The sequence below is a fragment of the Neomonachus schauinslandi genome, chromosome X, assembly GCF_002201575.2.
Source record: "Neomonachus schauinslandi chromosome X, ASM220157v2, whole genome shotgun sequence".
Classification (NCBI taxonomy): Eukaryota; Metazoa; Chordata; class Mammalia; order Carnivora; family Phocidae; genus Neomonachus; species Neomonachus schauinslandi.
In genome coordinates this window covers 115,585,201-115,603,635 of record NC_058419.1, presented here as the reverse complement: position 1 = coordinate 115,603,635, position 18,435 = coordinate 115,585,201, and the positions used below count along the sequence as shown (strand labels likewise).

Here is an 18,435-nt window from a genome sequence, read left to right as displayed (position 1 = left end):
GGGGGGGGAGGGGTTGTCAAAGGTCTTCTGGGCTGGAGAATTCTGTGAAGACAGAAATGTTTGCCATCCTGTGGTACTGTTGGAGGTGCAATGCAATAAGAGAATGAAGAGCTGAGTTTGAGAGAATTAGAGCTCTGAGGACATGGGGGACCTTCCTGATCAGATCAATTAGGGGAGAGGAGAATCAGGGTTGAGAGAGAAGAGGAATGAGTGAAGGCAGAAACATGGCTCAGGAATTATGTCTAAGAAGCCCTTGAGTGCTTCTGACCTCATGTTGTTCATGAGCCATGAAGCTTGCAGGAATTAGAGTAAGATTGATGCAACTTACGCTGTACTATCAACTATTTATTGGTGAGCCTATTGTGATTCATGTGCTCAGTGAAGTCATTTACAATAATAAGTTTGAATTAAGCTCCTGGAAATTTACACCGAAAAGCCATGTCAATGAGTATATATGAGAAATAAATATAAATATTAGAGTGCAGCAAAGTAGATACACAAATCTTTGTCATTCCTTAATTTACCTTAATGGTTGACACACAATTATTTTCAAGTGACATAGTTACCTAGAGAAAGAACAGTGGAGTCTTCCAAGATGGTGAAAATTCTGACAACCATGGCAGGTGGACAGAGAAGCATGAGATGGATAACAGGTACACATAGACATTTTGTAGCACTTCAAATAATAATCCATAATGGCTGTATAATTTATTTTTATGTAAGGGCAGGTCCTCTATATTTGTAAATATTGCTTAAGCAAACAATGATAAATGTCCTGTTTGTGAAATGTCCCAGCACTCCAGAAGTGTGCCTGTGTGTGTTTCCTTTTCACTGAGTACATTGAGCCGCTGGCTTCAATTTTCCAGGAGTGTGAGTTCAATTTAGTATTCACTGTACACTGTCTCATACTGGTTGAGCAGTCTCTCCAAAACCTAGTTCCAGCAAATAATTGAGGTATAATCCCCTATCTTTGCTGGCTTGAGCTTATGTTCAGTTGTGCTACATTTGACATAAGCTATGTTAGATCATGTTCCACATTAACTTCTGTGTTGGAAGATAAGATGACATATGGAGGAGGTCTGTGGCTATACTGGAGATGGACTGAATGCTGGGAAAATTGTCATACAAACTTTCCAACTTCTATGCCTCCAAAGATAAATATTAGATTTGTATGCTAATAGAGAAAGGGGTAGATCCATCTCTGATACTTCTGAATTTTCTAGAATAACAAATAGTATAAAATACTTGTGTTGTATTTCTATTGAAATACAGATATCAGAAATACTAACAGCTTTCTTTTCAGCTACATAATAAATCAATTTTACCTAATAAAAATTCTAATCCACAGTGTGCCCCAACCCAAACAGGTTCATTTGCTTATGACTTGTTAGTTATTAGTTCTAGCCATCACTGCATGCTATGTCATTAAACCTCAGGATGCACAAAACATGTAGTTTACAATTTAATAGATAGCTAAAGTATTGGTTACAAGTTGTAAGAAGATAATGTCAAAAAAGAAGACATTTATAGCCTCCAAACTCCCATTGCTATGAAAAAAGTAGTCATTTAATTTCAAAATGGAAGCTTTTGTTTTTATAAATTTGTTATTCATTCTTATTAGCTATTATGATTCTACATCAAAGGTCAAAACTATTGCTAAGTCAATGGTCACTGATCGGTGATCTTTGTCTGTAGAGGCAATCAGGAACTCAGATAAACTAAAAGATAGTATATTCAAAAGTCATTTTATACTTGGCTCTGAACTCATAGTGGTTATCTTCCTACGTATGTTTTTCTTGGGCTATTATTAAACATGGTTGGCTCTCAACTGACTGTGGGGAGATGTGACTCACATGGATTACAGTGAGAAAGGAAAATGGGATAAAAAGTGAGTTATGGAAAATAAAGAATTGACCATACACTTATACACACACACACACACACACACACACACACACGTACTCATTTTAATTTATAAACACTGTAGTCCCCAAGCAGATGCCCTACTATGCTGATTGTACAGTTGTTCCAGAGCCTATAGCAACGCCCTTTACAGACTAGGCATGCACCTTGCACTTTCAAAATAAGACATGCTTGTTAGAGAAAAAATAGAAGATACAGAAAATATCATTAACATTAACTATCCAGTAAGTAACTGTTGTTAAGACTTTGGTATATTTTCTTCCAACCTTTCTTCGACGCACATTTGTGTAGGCAAACCCACACACATGCACACACAGAAAATTGGATCAAAACTGTCTAAAAAGACAGTTATGTACTATCTGCCATTTCCATAGCATTAAAAATCTATCATGAACATACTTTGCAGTGACATAATAGCCTATCTGGCATATTAACAATCATTTATCTTACTATCCTGGATATTTAGGATTTTATTATTTGCTTTTCTAAGTGTGATCATTATAAATATATTTGTATACGAGTGCTCGTGTCTCACTGTGTTCTAGAAGACATGTGTATATATTTTCTAAATCTTATTTTACAATGGAAAAAAGAAGAAATTGAGGATGATTAGAGCAAATGAGGGACAATCTGTAGGAAAATGCCCAATATCTTCCATTCAGGCAAAAATTTTGTCTTGTTCATCATGTTAACTTCAGCACCTAGTACAGTGTGTGACTTACACTAGATGATCAATAAGTCCTCATTGAATGGATAAAGAAGTTAATGAACAGCCATGTTTCCCCTTGTGAAACCATGTAGAAGATACACTTAACACACACTCTATGCGTAAATGTTTTACAGAAAATATTAGAATTCTAATATATGGAAGAATCTCATAATAATATGACATATACCACAGAGGAATGGAATTTCTCTAAAGGACTATGTCTCCCTTTTCAGAAGTTCTCAAGTAGACTTTGGGAAGTTAAGAATATATCCACAAATATGTATTTTGAAATACAGGCAGGCCTCCCAGATCTAAATCTTAAAGCCTTCTTTTCACTTAACCTCTCCAAGCCTGTTTCCTCATTTCTAAAATGAGACTAACCTTATCTACTCCTTTTAAAAACTGAACTAGGATGAGATGAGGTATTACTTATATAAATCATTTAGCCCAGTTTCTGTACATGGTAGGCACTCAATTCATTCTCGTTATTTTTATTGTTATTTTTCCCTGTCCATAATATTAGTAATATTAGAAGTAATATTAGAAGATTCATAAATGGCCTTATGCGTAGAAGATACCATGTTCTTCGGATGGCCCATTATTTGGTTATAATCATGATGCCAATGAGATGAGCCAAAGTTTGTTATATGCATGTGTGTGTATACACCCACGTATGTGTTTTTCATAGGTAGGCAATTTATTGAATGGGTTAAGCTCTAGAGCATCTGAATAAGCAATGGCTCTGTTTTTCTCTAATCACTGCCATTAAACATCCTCAGTTGGTTCTATTTTCCCTGCCCCTGGAGGACACTTCAGAAAGATTCCATAGGTTCTCAGTTACTACATGCCATGCCATTAGACCGAGAATGAACAAACATGTGCTTTACAATTTAATAGTCAGCTAAAGTATTGGTGATAAATACTTTAGCACAGTCCTTTTTTTTTTTTTTTAATTTATTTGACAGAGAGAGACACACGGCAAGAGAGGGAACACAAGCAGGGGGAGTGGGAGAGGGAGAAGCAGGCTTCCCGTGGAGCAGAGAGCCTGATGCGCAGCTCGATCCCAGGACCCTGGGATTATGACCTGAGCCGAAGGCAGACGCTTAACGAGTGAGCCAGCCAGGTGCCCCTTTAGCACAGTCCATTATCAGATTTTTAAAAAATCAGCTAGCTTGAAATAAAACTTCAGTCTCACAACCAATTCAATGCTCTTTCCCTCCCTTGCCCGCAGCCCAGACCTAACCTTTGGCTTGAAGATGTCCGGCAAGGTGGACATGTTGTCTGTTCTTACCCTTGCTTTTCACAGCTCTTACCCTTGCTTTTCCAATTCTCTTCCCCACTCCTGTTGCTTGCTTCTCTACTATTGAGGGCTGAGGGTGAAAGAGTGGATGGAAGAAAGTTGTACAAGACTGACACTATTGTATTTGAACTCTTGCCTTCTCTAATGGCAGGCCTCCAAATACTGGCTTTCTTGATGGTTGAACTTGAGTTCCTTGGTAATTCCTGGGGATCCTGCACATTACACCATTCCTGGATGAATAATGCAATCTCTGGCTGGTGTCTTATAACTTCCTCTTATCTATCACTTCCTAGCAGCATATCCCATACAATTGCTTACTCCCAGGCTCTCCTTACTCAAGTAGATAGCCCTCCTGGTTGACATGTTTTGAAGATGATTCACATCTATCTTCCACACCATTTATTTGGCCCACCAAGAATATGTGTTCATTGCCTTGCTAAATAGTGGAAATGCAACTTAACTGTTAACGCATCTGCTTTTACCCTACCATCTTGGGTATTCTAGCTAACCTACTGCCTTCAGAATTTATCCAGGTAAGAAACAAGTATTGGTGTTCATTTTTTAGTACAAAACCCAAACTACTGAGGACACATGACAAGTTCTCCTAATAACACCTTTACTCCCTCATCCAGGAGCAACCTTTTGGAATTTCAGCAGCTCAGCAGATACATGACATGTGCAGGAGATGCCAGTCTCTTTTCTTACCAGGGTGGGGGTAAACCATCTTCTCCCCATCTTTAGGAGAATAGGGAAAAGGCCACAGCACTCTCAATATCCACGAATCCCATTACTTCAATTAATTCTTTTCAAATGTCTAGTCTTCTGTAATGGTACAGGCTATGGAGTACAATTGTCTCTAGATAGCATTTGCTTTGTTCTAGCAAGTCCTGTATCCTTCATGCATATGTGTAGAGTCTCCCTTCAGAGTGAGGTTTTAGCTGACATTCTGAGACAAGAATATCCCATTCCCATACTATTACACTTACGAATAAACATACTTAATTTTAGAGCTTTATCCCTATGAGGCAAGGACTCCATTGATGTCATCTATGTTTACATATCACCACTTAGCACAACACCTGGGTCATAGTAGATGCTCAGTAAAGATTGGGTTAGTAAATGAATATACAGTGTTAAAAAGATTTATGGTTAAGTGGCATGCCAGGTGTAATTTAATTGGTGATTCATTCATCCATTCATTTATTCAACTAACATTTATTGAATGTTTTCTCTGTGCCACTCATTGTTCTAGGGGCTAGAGAAATCAGAGATAAATAAAACATAGTCCCTGCCCTCATGGATTTGTCATCTAGTATGCTAGAGGCAGATACCTGGAATGGTGACCATTAAACAATGTGGAATATAAGGACATCCAGAAGCATGCCTAACCTATTAAATGAAGTAGGGAGAAATGGAGGGGGAGGAAAAGGGGTGGAGGAAGAGAGCCAGAGAAGGAGGGAGAGAAGTAGTGTTAGGAAAATGGCCTGAAGGAGGGAGCCTGAGCTGAATCTATGAAGAAAATAAAATAGGTAATGTAGAAGGTGGCAAAAGTCATTCCAGGCAATGAGGACTTCCTACTCATATTTGGGCTACACCCATAAAATAAGATTTTTCTAGAAGGCACTCTGGGCAGGTTTCCAACATGCTTCACAAATTTTAAGCACATTTCAAGTAGTGTTTATTGATTCCAAGTTAATTTCCTGCTTTCCTGCCAACCAGAGTTTTTGTTTTGTTTGGTTTGATTTGGTTTTCAAAAGTTCAATCTCTTCCCTAAATACAGGAAAATGAAATACCAGCATGGTATCTGTTCCATAGGTGCCTTCCCATTTGAAGCTGTAAAATTGTTTTTTTAAATATACATCTCTGCCAACCCCCAAGAAGCTGTTCTGCTGGTAATGTTCTATTTGGAGCACAAAACTCCTAGTGGTAGACTAAAGGCTGGGTGTATTGTTGTCTTTTCAACCCACAAGAAAATATCAGGATGAATTGAATAGAAGACTGTGAGACATCAGGCAGGCTTTGAGTATGGCCAGAGTTAAACCATTAATTTTCCTTTACTTGTGTTTGCTATTATTGCTGAATGATTTGCAGCCACTCCTAAATGTGTCTTGAGTCCTCATTTGTAGGTGCAGCCCAGAGACTGTAGAGGTGAGAGCCAGTGTTGGTAGGGGACAGTTGGGATGATGTGGTGTGCAGGTGACTCTGACAGATCCTTAACCATCTCCTCAAAGCAAGGATCCAGAGGTATTGTCTTTGGCCATTATTAACCAAGATGCCCTATATCCTATATAAGGAAATTTCCCCTTACTTTTCAGCCATCTGGTCAACTAAGACCAGCTGGACCATTTCAAGCAGCTGCCAAACCCATGACAGCTTGAAATTTTAAACAAAAGAGGCCATAATCTTACCATGTTTGGTCTTGCTTTATTCCCCACGAGAATGTTTCTAGCTAGAGACTGCAGTAAGAGAAACTATGAAAGCAGCAAGGCTGATACCTACAGAAGTTTTGAAATAAGAATTTGTCTGGATGTCTGTTTTAACTCTAAGAAAATAAAGATGATTGCTCCTTGAATCAAGTACATCCCCAGCTAATTGGAATGAATCTCCTAGGTCAGATGGGTATTTGTGGAAGAAGATGGGAATAATTTTGTCTTATAAAATCAGGATTTTACTTAGTCCTCAGATAAAAGGTTGAAAAGTAAGAAAGCCAAGCTTTGGCAAATTGATCTGCAGGCCTGCTTGCTTTAGCCAGATGTCTGCATATATGGGAGACTACATAAACTTTCCCTTCCAGCATTTCCTGAGACACAGCAAATTAAAGAGTTGTTGATATAGTGAGTGTCTGACAAAAATATGCAAAGAGATGAAGTGCACGAATTCTCTTGAGACAGAGCTGGAGCACCAATGGCACTTTAGTTCAAGAATGTTGTTGGAAAGCTGACAGTGGGAGAAGCTACCCAGACTGTGCTTCTGCTCAAGTCTTGATGAGGTTCATAAACCTTTTTGGGATAGCATTTTAAGGGTCAGGATTATTATTTTTTAAATTTTAATTCCAGTATAGTTAACATACAGTGTTATATTAGTTTCCAGCATACAATATAGTGATTCAGCACTTCCATGCATCATCCATTGTCCATCACAAGTGCCCTCCTTCATCCCCATCACCTATTTCACCCATCCCCCCATCCACCTCCCCTCTGGTAACCATCAGTTTGTTCTCTTATAATTAAGAGTCCTGTTTCTTGCTTTGTCTCTTTTTTCCCTTTGCTCACTTGTTTTGTTTCTTAAATTCCACATGAGTGAGATCATATGGTATTTGTCTTTCTCTGACTTATTTTCACTTAGCATTATATTGTCTAGCTCCATCCATGTCATTGCAAATGGCCAGATTTCACTCTTTTTTTTATGGCAGAATAATATTCTGATACACACACACACGTACACACATACACACCTACATACCACATCTTCTTTATCCATTCATCTATCAATGGACCCTTGGGCTACTTCTACTTCCATGATTGGCTATTGTAAATAATTCTTCAATAAACACAGGGGTGCATGTATCCCTTTGAATTAGTGTTTTTGTATTTTTTGGGTAAATACCCAGTAGCGTGATTACTGTATCATAGGGTAGTTCTATTTTTAACTTTTTGAGGTTTCTTAAAAAGTTAAAAACAGGATTATTTTTAACTCTCTCTTTCCATTTCACTAAAATGGGTAACTGTATCTAGGTCATACAGCCTAAATGTCTCTGGTTCTTATAAATGCCACTCAGTGAGGGAAAAATCAACTATTATGGAACATGTACTACATAAAGAAACAGAACTTCTTAACAAGATTGACATATACATAAACTAGATCATAATTTAGTAAAGTAAGGACAGTGGGGTAGATTTTTTTTTTTTACAAAAAATGGCTGTAATGATTCTCCTCTCTGTATCCATAACCTTTGGGTAACAGGCTCCTCCCACATTGTCAACTTGACTGTGTGACTTGCCTTGGCATGTTGGACAATGGCAATTGTAACATAAGCAGAGACTTCAAAAATGTTTGCATATTGTAGCTAGGTTTCTTCTGCTACTCTTGGGATCCTGTACACACTACCATGTGAATAAGGCCAGGCTAGCCTTCTGAATGATGAGAGACACGTGGCCCAGTTATCTCAGTTACCAAGATGACAGCCAGCTAACCACCACTTCCTTGCTCACTGCTCTAGGCACACTGGCCTTCTTGCAGTTTCCTGAATATGCCAGGCACATGCTGTCATCCCCGGGGCCTTTGCAATGACTGTTCTCTCTGCCTGGAATGCTCTGCCCCCAGATATTTACATGATAAACTTTTCCACCTTTTCCAGGTCTTTATTCAAATCCTGCCTCCTCAGTAAAGCCTGTTCTGGCCTTTATCACCTTACCCATGCCCTCATCAATACCCTGACCCAACTTTTCATTTTTTTTGTTTTCTCACTATACTTTATTACCTTATAGCAACCCTATGACTTGTATAAAACTCTATTATAGATTATGTTTCCTGTATATTGCCTGTTTCCCTTAGCTTGACTATGAACTCCAAGGACGCAAAGATCTTTATCTAGTTTGCTCCCTAAAACAACACCTAGACTATAGTATATGCTCAGTAAATGTTTGTTGATAGAATGAATGAATGAATATATACATCTCTAAAGTCTATTCATTGTGAAAATTCCATCTAAATTTTCTCAAGGATACCGAACAAATAAAAGGAGCCCACATAGCCAGGGGCCCATCTTTCCTTAACTGGCTGGCTATTCATTACCACAGAGAATCCTGACTGCCTATGTTATGTTACTGTAACATAATTACATTATTTTAAAGTTTCACTTCTCTGACTGACTATATCAAATAGTGTTATGTACAGCTTTTGATAGCTGTTTCTCTTAGAGCAATCTAGCCAAAGAAATAATAATACAACAACAATGGTTTAGATGATGAGAGAACATGCAGACAGGCTATTTTTATCTAAGTTTTGCTTCCTCAGCACTGTCACAACTAATTTGGAAGTTTCTCAGTGTGCCAATGCAAGTGTCCATTCCCCCTTCTTGCTGCTCCAGTTTGTTTGGATGCAAGTGTAGCCTCTGAGTCCTGGTGAAGGCACCCAGTACTCTCCTCATCCAAGCTCTCAACAGCCCCACTCTGGGCCACAGGTGCTGTGCTACACTCTTTCTTAGGGGCCCAGACACCAGAAAATACTCCCCTTTATTTACGTAACAAAAACCAAGTGGATTTTTGTTTTCCTCTGATTTTAATACGTCATCAAAGGCTATTTCTGCATTTAAACTTAAGGATTGCTTTGGACTGCATCTAGGACTTGAGAGGTCATGAGCTCCAACCTGAAGCCAACTGTATATACCCAAAGCACATCATTTTCCATCCCTCCCAATAACAGGAGTGGGGGGAGACAACTCCATTTGCTTTCCAAAATTGTGCCTTAATGAAACTGGAGTAGTGAAATATTTTCAAACTACACATGAATTGATCTTATAAAATCTTAAACTTTTGTGTTGTTAAAAGAGCCTCAGCAATCCTATTAGGGATATGAAAACTGATGACATGAAGGTGAATTCACTTCTCATTTTTTAAGACCTGCTTGAAGTGGGGGCATCTGGGTGGCTCAGTGGGTTAAGCATCTGCCTTCCACTCAGGTTATTATCCTAGGGTCCTGGGATGGAGCCCAGCATCGGCGTCAGGCTCCCTGCTCAGTGGGGAGTCTGCTTCTCCCTCTCCCTCTGCCCCTCCACCCGCTTGTGCTCTCTCTCTCAAATAAATAAAATCTTAAAAAAAAAAAGATCTGCTTGAAGTGGATGCCATTTCTTACACGAAGCCCTCATGGAGCTCCATAAAATGTAAATGGCTTGTTTTCCTTGCCTCCACGGTACTTCGTGCTTTATATCAATCATTGCATTGCATTTTGGACTCCTGGCTCAGTGATTACAGCCCATGTGTCCTTGCCCAACTTTAGATCATTCAACTCTGCATAACCTGTGTGACTTACACAGAAGCAGTCCTCAGTAGTTACTGCTGAAGTACTGTAAGAAGACCATGTTCAACAGTTTCTGATGTTCGGTGATCACAGTAATAAGAATTACTGCCGGAGCTTAATGGGCCTGAAAAGAAAGTGTCACCAAAGCAGAGGGTCTCAGACTTTGCTGACGTTAGAATCAGCTGAGGAAATTTTCAAGCTTTCTCAGATTTCACCACAGACAAATGAAATCAAACTATGTGGCAGTAGGGTCCAGGCATCAGAATTTAAACAAAATGTTAATGTGTAGCCAGGCTGAGAACCGTGGCTCTGAATTTTGGTGTTGTCTGGGGAAATGTTTTCAGTGTTTATCATGTACCAGAATATATATATTCACTTGAACTTCACAACAACACTCAGAACTAGACACTATTATTATCCTCACTTTGGAGATGATGGTACCAATGCACAGAGGAATGAAGTAACTTGCTCACGTTCATACAGAGTGAAATCTGTTGTTTAAGCCTAATTACTAACCATGGTGCCACACCATCTTTCATAGTTAACAGTTGCGGAGTTCCTTCCACGTGCCTGGCCCTATGCTAAACCCTTTTACAGAGGTCATATCACTGCAAACAGATGACATAAGCACGATTTTGCATCATCAGGTAACAGGTAGGGAAACGGAAACATAAAGAGGTTAAGTAATTTGTCAAGTTATTTTTCTAGCAAGCGAAGAACTAAGATTCAAACCACTGGTCAGTTCAAATCCTCCTGAAGGAAGAACTAAGAATTTTAAGTTCCATCACGCTGTCCATACCATGCTAATTACAGGTGGAAGTTTTGACTGTGAGAGGAGTTATTTTCCAGGCTCTGAAATCCCTGTCTGTGGCTATGCATACTGTAATTCACTGGGTACTGAATGCAGTTGGCAACTTTGTTCATCATTTGGATGGAGAGACAATGCTTGCCTGATTGCCCTCTTTCATATTATGAAAGGACTTATAATGGTTCCTGAGGCTTCCGTTATGCAGTCCTCCTCGGCAGACTCTCTGACTGAACTCAGTTGCTGTTTATTGCTTCGGTCAGCTGTAGCCATTTTAACCATCATTTTCATCAGCTCACAGGTATGATTATGTTAAGAGCCCCACCGGGCATAGGCCATGATCTATCATTTAATGCCAACTAAAAGGTTGAACAAAAGCAGATTGGGTGATCATCGACAACAAAACAGTTAAATAAATTGTGGCCTATTCATACAATGAAATACTAGGTACAAAAATGTAACAACTGCAGGCACACTTAACAACAGAGATGAATCTCTGTCAAACCTAATGTTAAAGAAAAGTTAACAAGCACAGAAAAAACGTTCGCAGGCAGAATTAATCTAGGGTGTTTGAACTAGAGTTATGGTGGGATTTGGGAAGTAGAGAGGGATTAGTGACTGGGAGGGACCATGAGGGATTGAGCTTCAGGGGTCAAGGAACGTCCTATTTCTTGACCTGGGTGGTTATGTGGGCATGTGCATTTTGTGGTGATTTACTGAACTGTATAGCTGTGATCCTGGTACTTTTTGTTTCCAATATAAATGGCACATTTTGTTTCTAAAAAGAGGAATAAAAGTTGTTTGGTAGAGCAAAAAAAAGACAGGTTCCCCAAATGAGCTTACAAGAACGTTTCGGCACAAAGCCATTCTTTTTTCTTTCTTTCTTTCTTTTTTTTTTTTTTTTTTTGATTTTCTTTTTGATCTGGTACTTTTAAATATTTTAATAGAGGTTTTAAAAAAAACCAGATTGCACAAATAATGAAGAAACAATAGAGAATACTGTTTCCTCCTCTTCCTTTTTCAGAACAAAAATAACAAAGGCTGATATTTATTGACTCTAGGTTCCAAATTTGCTACAAAGTGCTTTTCATTCATATATTATTTAACCCTCTCCACAGTCCTATGAGCTAGATATTATTGGTCCCATTTTCGGGATAAATAGATTGAAACTCAAGGTTGTACAACTAATAAGTGCCAAAGCCAGAATTCAAACTTAATTGGACCCTACTCTATTCCTTTCTTACTATGCTACTCTCTTCATTTTATAGTCACTAATGTCCCTTCAGCCTTTAAAATGGATATCCTTTACGACTGTTGCAATTTATATGCTTGAGGGTTGACTGATGAGGCTCAAAGGATTCGGTAACCTAGAGATCCCTTCCATATTCTTAAATTATGAGACACAGTGTTGAGGGATCATAATGAATATTCCATCCAGTTCTGACTTCTCCCTGGAACAGTCTCACCCTTTATCTTGCTTCACACTGCTGTTCCCTGCTCACTTGCTAAACAATCCTTTCTTATGAAAAGGGAAATTAACAGCTTTCTGTCCTTGGAGAGAATTTGAAGGTCCAAGATATTAAACAAATTGGTACGTAATAGTGTTTCTTGCCTTATGTAATCCTAATGAAAAGATCCCTAAAAAAGGGAATGAACGTTTTGTAATTGGCTCATAGAGAAGACCATTTCCCTTTACCCATAAACTTGTTGGTTCCAAACCATATGCATGGGTTTCTCTTTTTGTGGGACTCCATAGAAAGTATGGTCTGCAGATATGGAAATACATTATAGGACTAGTCTTCTCATTCAGTTTTATTTAATATTCATAGTATAGCCTATATTCTAAGATGTACTTTTTCCTGTTTTCACAGCTCTGAGTTTGGGTTGCAGGTTAAAACTGAAGGCAAATCAGAGTTTAATTAGAGATGTTTTTCTTTCTCAGCGGTGTGTAAAATCACGGCGCATCTTCCAGTACTGGCATCTTAGGTGTAATGAACTTCTCCTAGAGCCAGCCACTATGCTTGGCACTGGGCATATAGAAGTAAGCAGGATATACATGCACCCAGCCTTCGGAGAGCCCACATCCCACTGGAGTGACACATATTGAGTATGTAATTAGCTGATAATACTGCAATGCCCCATGAATGCTCAGGTTTTCTAATCTGGTTGTGGGAACAAGCGCTATCCTCAGCCCCGTGAGAACACCAGATCCCCTTTCCTCTAGTTCTTTATGGCTATTCTTTCCCTGGCCTTAGTTACTTTCCTCAAGGGAGTACTTTGCTGACTGTTCTGGAGGAACCTTCTTCAGACCTCTGGAACTCACTGTCTGTCTCCCTTGGCAATTCTCTCCATTCCGGTACTCTACCCTGTGTGAGGCGAACATGATAACCACTACACTACGGAAACTGGTACTCTACCCTGTGAACTCTAGACTCTGTGGACTACCAGACCCTCAGCTTCATCTCTTCAATTTTGGGAGTTGGTTCATCCTCTCTGCATCATGACCTGAAAGCTCTCTCAAAACAGTACACTGCAGCAATAGCTGGACTGACTGCATCTGTTTTCCATCTTTTAAGGATCACTGTCCTTTTTGCCTAATGTCCAGTGCCTTGAAATCCAATTTTTTCATGTTTTCTCCAGATTTTTTAGTGATTCAGGATGGAGGTAAATCTGGTCCCTCTTATTCCCTCTTGGCCTTAAGTGGAACTCATTGTGATGGTTTTGAATCCATGATTTATTTTTAAAATTTGACATGGGATGTAAATAAATTGAATGTGACAATTTAGATAATTGAAATAATTATCAGAACCAGCTAATGCTAAGAGTGCAGTTGTTCTAATCAATGAAGACTGCATTTATTAATACATGGTCTATGAACTCTAAGACCAAGAACAAATGTTTTGTAAAGAAATTAATAATTGGGATGTATGGGCATGAATATTAATATCCTAATGGGAAAATTGGTTTTGCTCTACAAAATGTTTCATCAAAAGATTTGCTTCAAAGTGATATATTCCAACATATTTAGGCTTATAGTTGACTGATAACTCTTGACTCTTTTTTTTATAACACACTCTGGACTGCTTTGGGAAGAGGGAACCTTAACCTCCCATTCAGCGACTCCTCTTCACAAGTTAATATCTCTTGATCGTCCCTGCTTGCCCCCCGTGGATGCAGTCACTAAATCACATAGTTATTTACTTCATTTAGGTTTGATTTGATTCAATAAATATTCAAGGTACACCTACTATGTTAGGCATTAAGTAGGTCAAAGAGATGGTAAGATAGTCCCCGCCCTTGAGGAATTTATGATCTAGTACAAGAATCAGCAAATACTCTCTGCAAAGGGCCAGATAGTAAGGAATTTAGGTATTGTGGGCCATAAGGTCTCTGTCGCAACTAAACTCTACAGCTATGGCATGAAGACAGTCACAGACCATACATAAACAAATGAGTGTGGCTATATTCCAATAAAAAACCCCTGACCTGATAGGAAGAAGCAGAGATACAAAGATCACCAAAAGCAAGTGCTACGGGATGTCACAGAAGGGAGATACATATCTTAATATCAGGTTTGTAAAAACAGTGAATGATTTAATGGAGGCAGCAATATTTGACTTCATGTATTAAGATTAGATAGGATTACAATAAGCAGAAATGACAGAAGACCTGAAATAAATACCAGAGATGAGTAAGCACTGATGATTTGGGGGGAGAAGTCATCCTATTTAGCCAGAATGTTGATTATACTCAGGAGTGAGGTAGAAAAATAAGGAAATGTAAGGTCTTTGGGCACCCTCCCCAGCCCCCAAGAGAAATTTCTTCCTCCTGTAGACTGGTTAAGCTCCTCTCCTTGGTCCTTTATCTCATTCTGCCTTATATTATGGTTATTTTTGCACTTCTCTTTATTCCTCTGCTAAACAATCTTCACCTTTAGGGCAATGATTATATATTGTTCATCTTTGAATCTCCACTGTTTCTAGCCAGAGATGAGACACAACAGCAGAGGAAAGAAATTTGTGGGGTTAATAAATGAAAGCATCCACTTCAGCCCAAACCCTTTGGGTTTAGTAACTAGACTCTGAGGCCCCGCAGAAACAGTTTAAAGACTAGCTGACTCACAGGGGGTAGAAATGTTAACTCGTTACAACAGCAGCACCTTTATTTTTCAACAAGGGTTTTGGGAAGAAATCATGCAAGCATGCATAGGTTAATTCCTTTAATTCCTCTTCCATGTAGATTTGACCGTAATTAGTAGCCACTTGAAATACAGCTTATAAGTTGCAATTCTCCAGTCTATTTCAAGGGGGAAAATCCATATAGATAAGTACTGGGGTTTTATTTTTTAATCAAAAGGTTAATTAAGTGAATTAATCTTTATGTTTGAATACATTTTTCCATGAAATTTGGAATAAATAATTTAAATGGGTTAAAATCAAGTCAGTGTAGTATTAAAATGAATAATAAAGCTTAGGAAATGAGTAAAAATCTTATGTGTTCTGTTAATCATGCATCAGCAGGCAAAATTGCCTATGGCAAGTTTAACCTGAGAAGACAGGAAAGCTGATAAAGATTCTCAAATCCTCCTGCAATTGCTAGTACCTCCATAGAAATCATTTTGTAAAATGCATAGTGCTTCACAGAGACCCAGTTTTTGAGCAGTTCTTCAAAGAAAAACACCCAGCAGTTAGCATTTAAATGAACCTTCTGAATAGCAAAGAGAGTAAATAAGTGCAGAATTATAAATCAGCTTTATTGTGTCCACTGAGAAAATGAAGATAGCAAAACTGGACTCTGACTACACACATGGGACTGAAAGCCAATGGTGACACCATCCATCAGCAGGATCAGTTCATAAAACACCTGTGTGTCATGAGACTATGTGGTAAGTGGTAGCTTACGAGTAGGAACCTTCTCTTGTTAGTAAAGAAGCAAACAAGAGAAGTATTAGGGTCAAAATCTGTGTCACTATTCACAAGAAAATGGGTTGCATCATAAGGATATAATGTACACGTCAAAATATGAGAATGCAAGACAATTTCTTGCATTTCTTTCATGCATATTCAGTCACGGTCTTTGAAGGCCCCCAGAGAAGTGTTAATTTGTTCTTCATGTGAAGTTAATTAGGTCATGTGAGATGTGTGTCTCGTGTTACCTCTACTGGAAACAACTCCTAAGGAGGAGTTTTGAGTTTATGTCTCCCAACCCCAAGTCATGGGGATCAAATGTACTGTGGTTTGTATTGAGAGCAAAGAGATACTCCCCTTTGTGTCCAGGTAGAATCACTACTCCTGGGATTCCCTGGCCATACTGAAATTGGGACACACGCACAGAGAACCATTAGGGGTATGTCTAAAGGACACAGGAGCCGAATGAATGAGTTCCCAGTGGCCAAAGCTGGAACAATTTAGAGGAAATAAAGTGGTACTGGATTATAACCTATATTATAAAGTAAATATCCATGAGTACATACTGATATAAATAAATGAATAAAAATGTTTGGGGGACAGTAAATAAATCTCCCATGCAGAAGGATTCCAAAGAATTTATGTAGATATTCTATCCTAAAGGAGATTGAGCCTAATTCCCCACTTCTTAAGTGTAGGGTGTATGTAACGACTTTCTTCCAAAGAGGACAGCATGGAAAGGAGAAAAAAAAAATAACTTTACAGTAGAGAAACCTGACAAACCCGACCTCAGCCAGATGATCAAAATCAACTTCAACAGTGACAGGTGATGTTGATAGCATGTGACCTTGATCCAATGTGATGAGAAGGGAAATTTACCTCTGTAGTCTTCTTCCCCAAAACCCATAACCCTGGTCTAATCATGAGAAAAACAACAGACAGTGCCCAGTTGAGGGGCATTCTACAAAATGCCTAACAAGTACTCCCCCAAACTGTCAAGGTCATCAAAAACAAGAGAAGTCTGAGAAGCTGTCACAGCCAAAAGGAGTCTACGGAGAGACAAAAACTAAATGTAATATGGTATCCTGGATGGGATCCTTGAACAACAACAACAAAATTACGTAAAAACTCAGGTATCAACGTTGGTTCATTAGGTACAACAAATATACCAGACCAAAGGAAAATGTTAACATTAGGGAAAACTTGGTATAGGTTATATGGAAACTCTCTGTGCTGTCTTTGCAACTTTCTATAAATCTAGAATTATTCTAAACTTTTCCTAAAGTTTATTATTCTAAACTTATTTTAAAGTTACTTTAAAAAGTACTATTTTAAAGCAACTGAAATGTCTTCTAGAATCTAATGTGTGCCTAGGCATCCAAACTGGACTAGAGTGACAGAAGGAACAAGGGGAATCTTCTTTCTCTGTCTCTGAATAAGAGATCTAGTTTGTTCTATTCTCTCTCTCACTCTTCTTAGCCACACAGGGTAGCAAACCTGGCTATAGACAGTGCCAGAATGTTCATGTTGTATGCTAGGTACCTGAACAGGGACTGTTCTCTTTCTGGCCCAATTCCAAATTCCCAGAGAAAAGGATTATCTGCTTTGGGACAGTAGTTCACCTCCATTCCATCAGCTGTGATAGACAGGGTTGGGGAAAGGACTCCAATCAGCCTAGCTTAGGTTGCTTGCTCACCCTGGACAAATCAGTAGCCATCAAGGGAACAGGTATATGTATGTACATGATGGCCCAGAGACCCTACCCTTGTGGGGGGGGGAAGAGGAGGAGGAGGAGGAAGAGAAGGAGTTTCTCCCAGGGTGGAGAGCAGTGGGGAGGACAAGGTAGCTCCTACCCAATAAAGGAATGTCCATAAAGCATCTAAAATTGCAGGGGTTGGGGGGAAGAGGCAGACTTAATATAAGACATAAATATTCAGCACTTCTGAAAATGTACAAGTCCAAAATCCCTTATCCATACTTCTGAAATCCCCAAAGCTCCGAAAACCAAAAGGTTTTCCATAGCTCATTTGGCAGCAAACCTGTCCTGAACTGATGGGAGGCTAATTATACGTTCTACATATCCCATTTAGTGTGAATATTCACACTGTTTGCCAAAGAAATATTAATGTGTTTGATTACAGGGTCTTCCCCAAGCCCCAGTAGGAGTAAGTAATATGTAATAAATTGTACATGTTACAGTATTACCTTAATAAAATCTGAAAAACTCTGAATTACAGTGCTTAAATGTTCCCATGGGTTTCACATAAGGGATACATATATAATGGTACATATATTGAAGAACATGAATGTCAATTTCTATGTAGGTCTGAAAACAAGAGCCTCAAAAATAAAAACCGTACAAGAAAACAAAGAAAAAACCTTTAAAACAGTGAAATAAAAATATACAATATCTATGCTCATTTGGGAGGATAAACTATTAATGGTAATACCTTATTTTTACATAGTGTTTAGCTTTCAAATCTCTCTTCTGTTACTTAATTATCAAAACAAGTCTTGGACATAAGTAGGGCAAATACTATTATTGCCTTTTTTGATAAGATTTTATCCCTATCCAGCGAAGATTTTACTAGAGAAATAGTAGGGTCCCAGTTACATGTCTCCTAACCACTAATCCAATATCCTTGAACTCTGGCGCTTCGTGTCTCAAATGGAAAGGGGTTATTGAACTGGCACTTTGAGCATGTAGGGAAAAGCATACCAAAGCCACTTAATATGTGCTTTCTTTGATGTTTGGGGGACTATGAAAAAGAAG

At 38.7% G+C, this 18,435-nt stretch overlaps 1 protein-coding gene across 2 annotated transcripts in view; it reads left to right on the top strand.

Moving 5' to 3' along the window:
* GLRA2 (glycine receptor alpha 2) overlaps positions 1-18,435 on the top strand; it is a 177,933-nt gene that overhangs the window by 75,298 nt on the left and 84,200 nt on the right. The gene's annotated exons all lie outside the window — the stretch shown is intronic.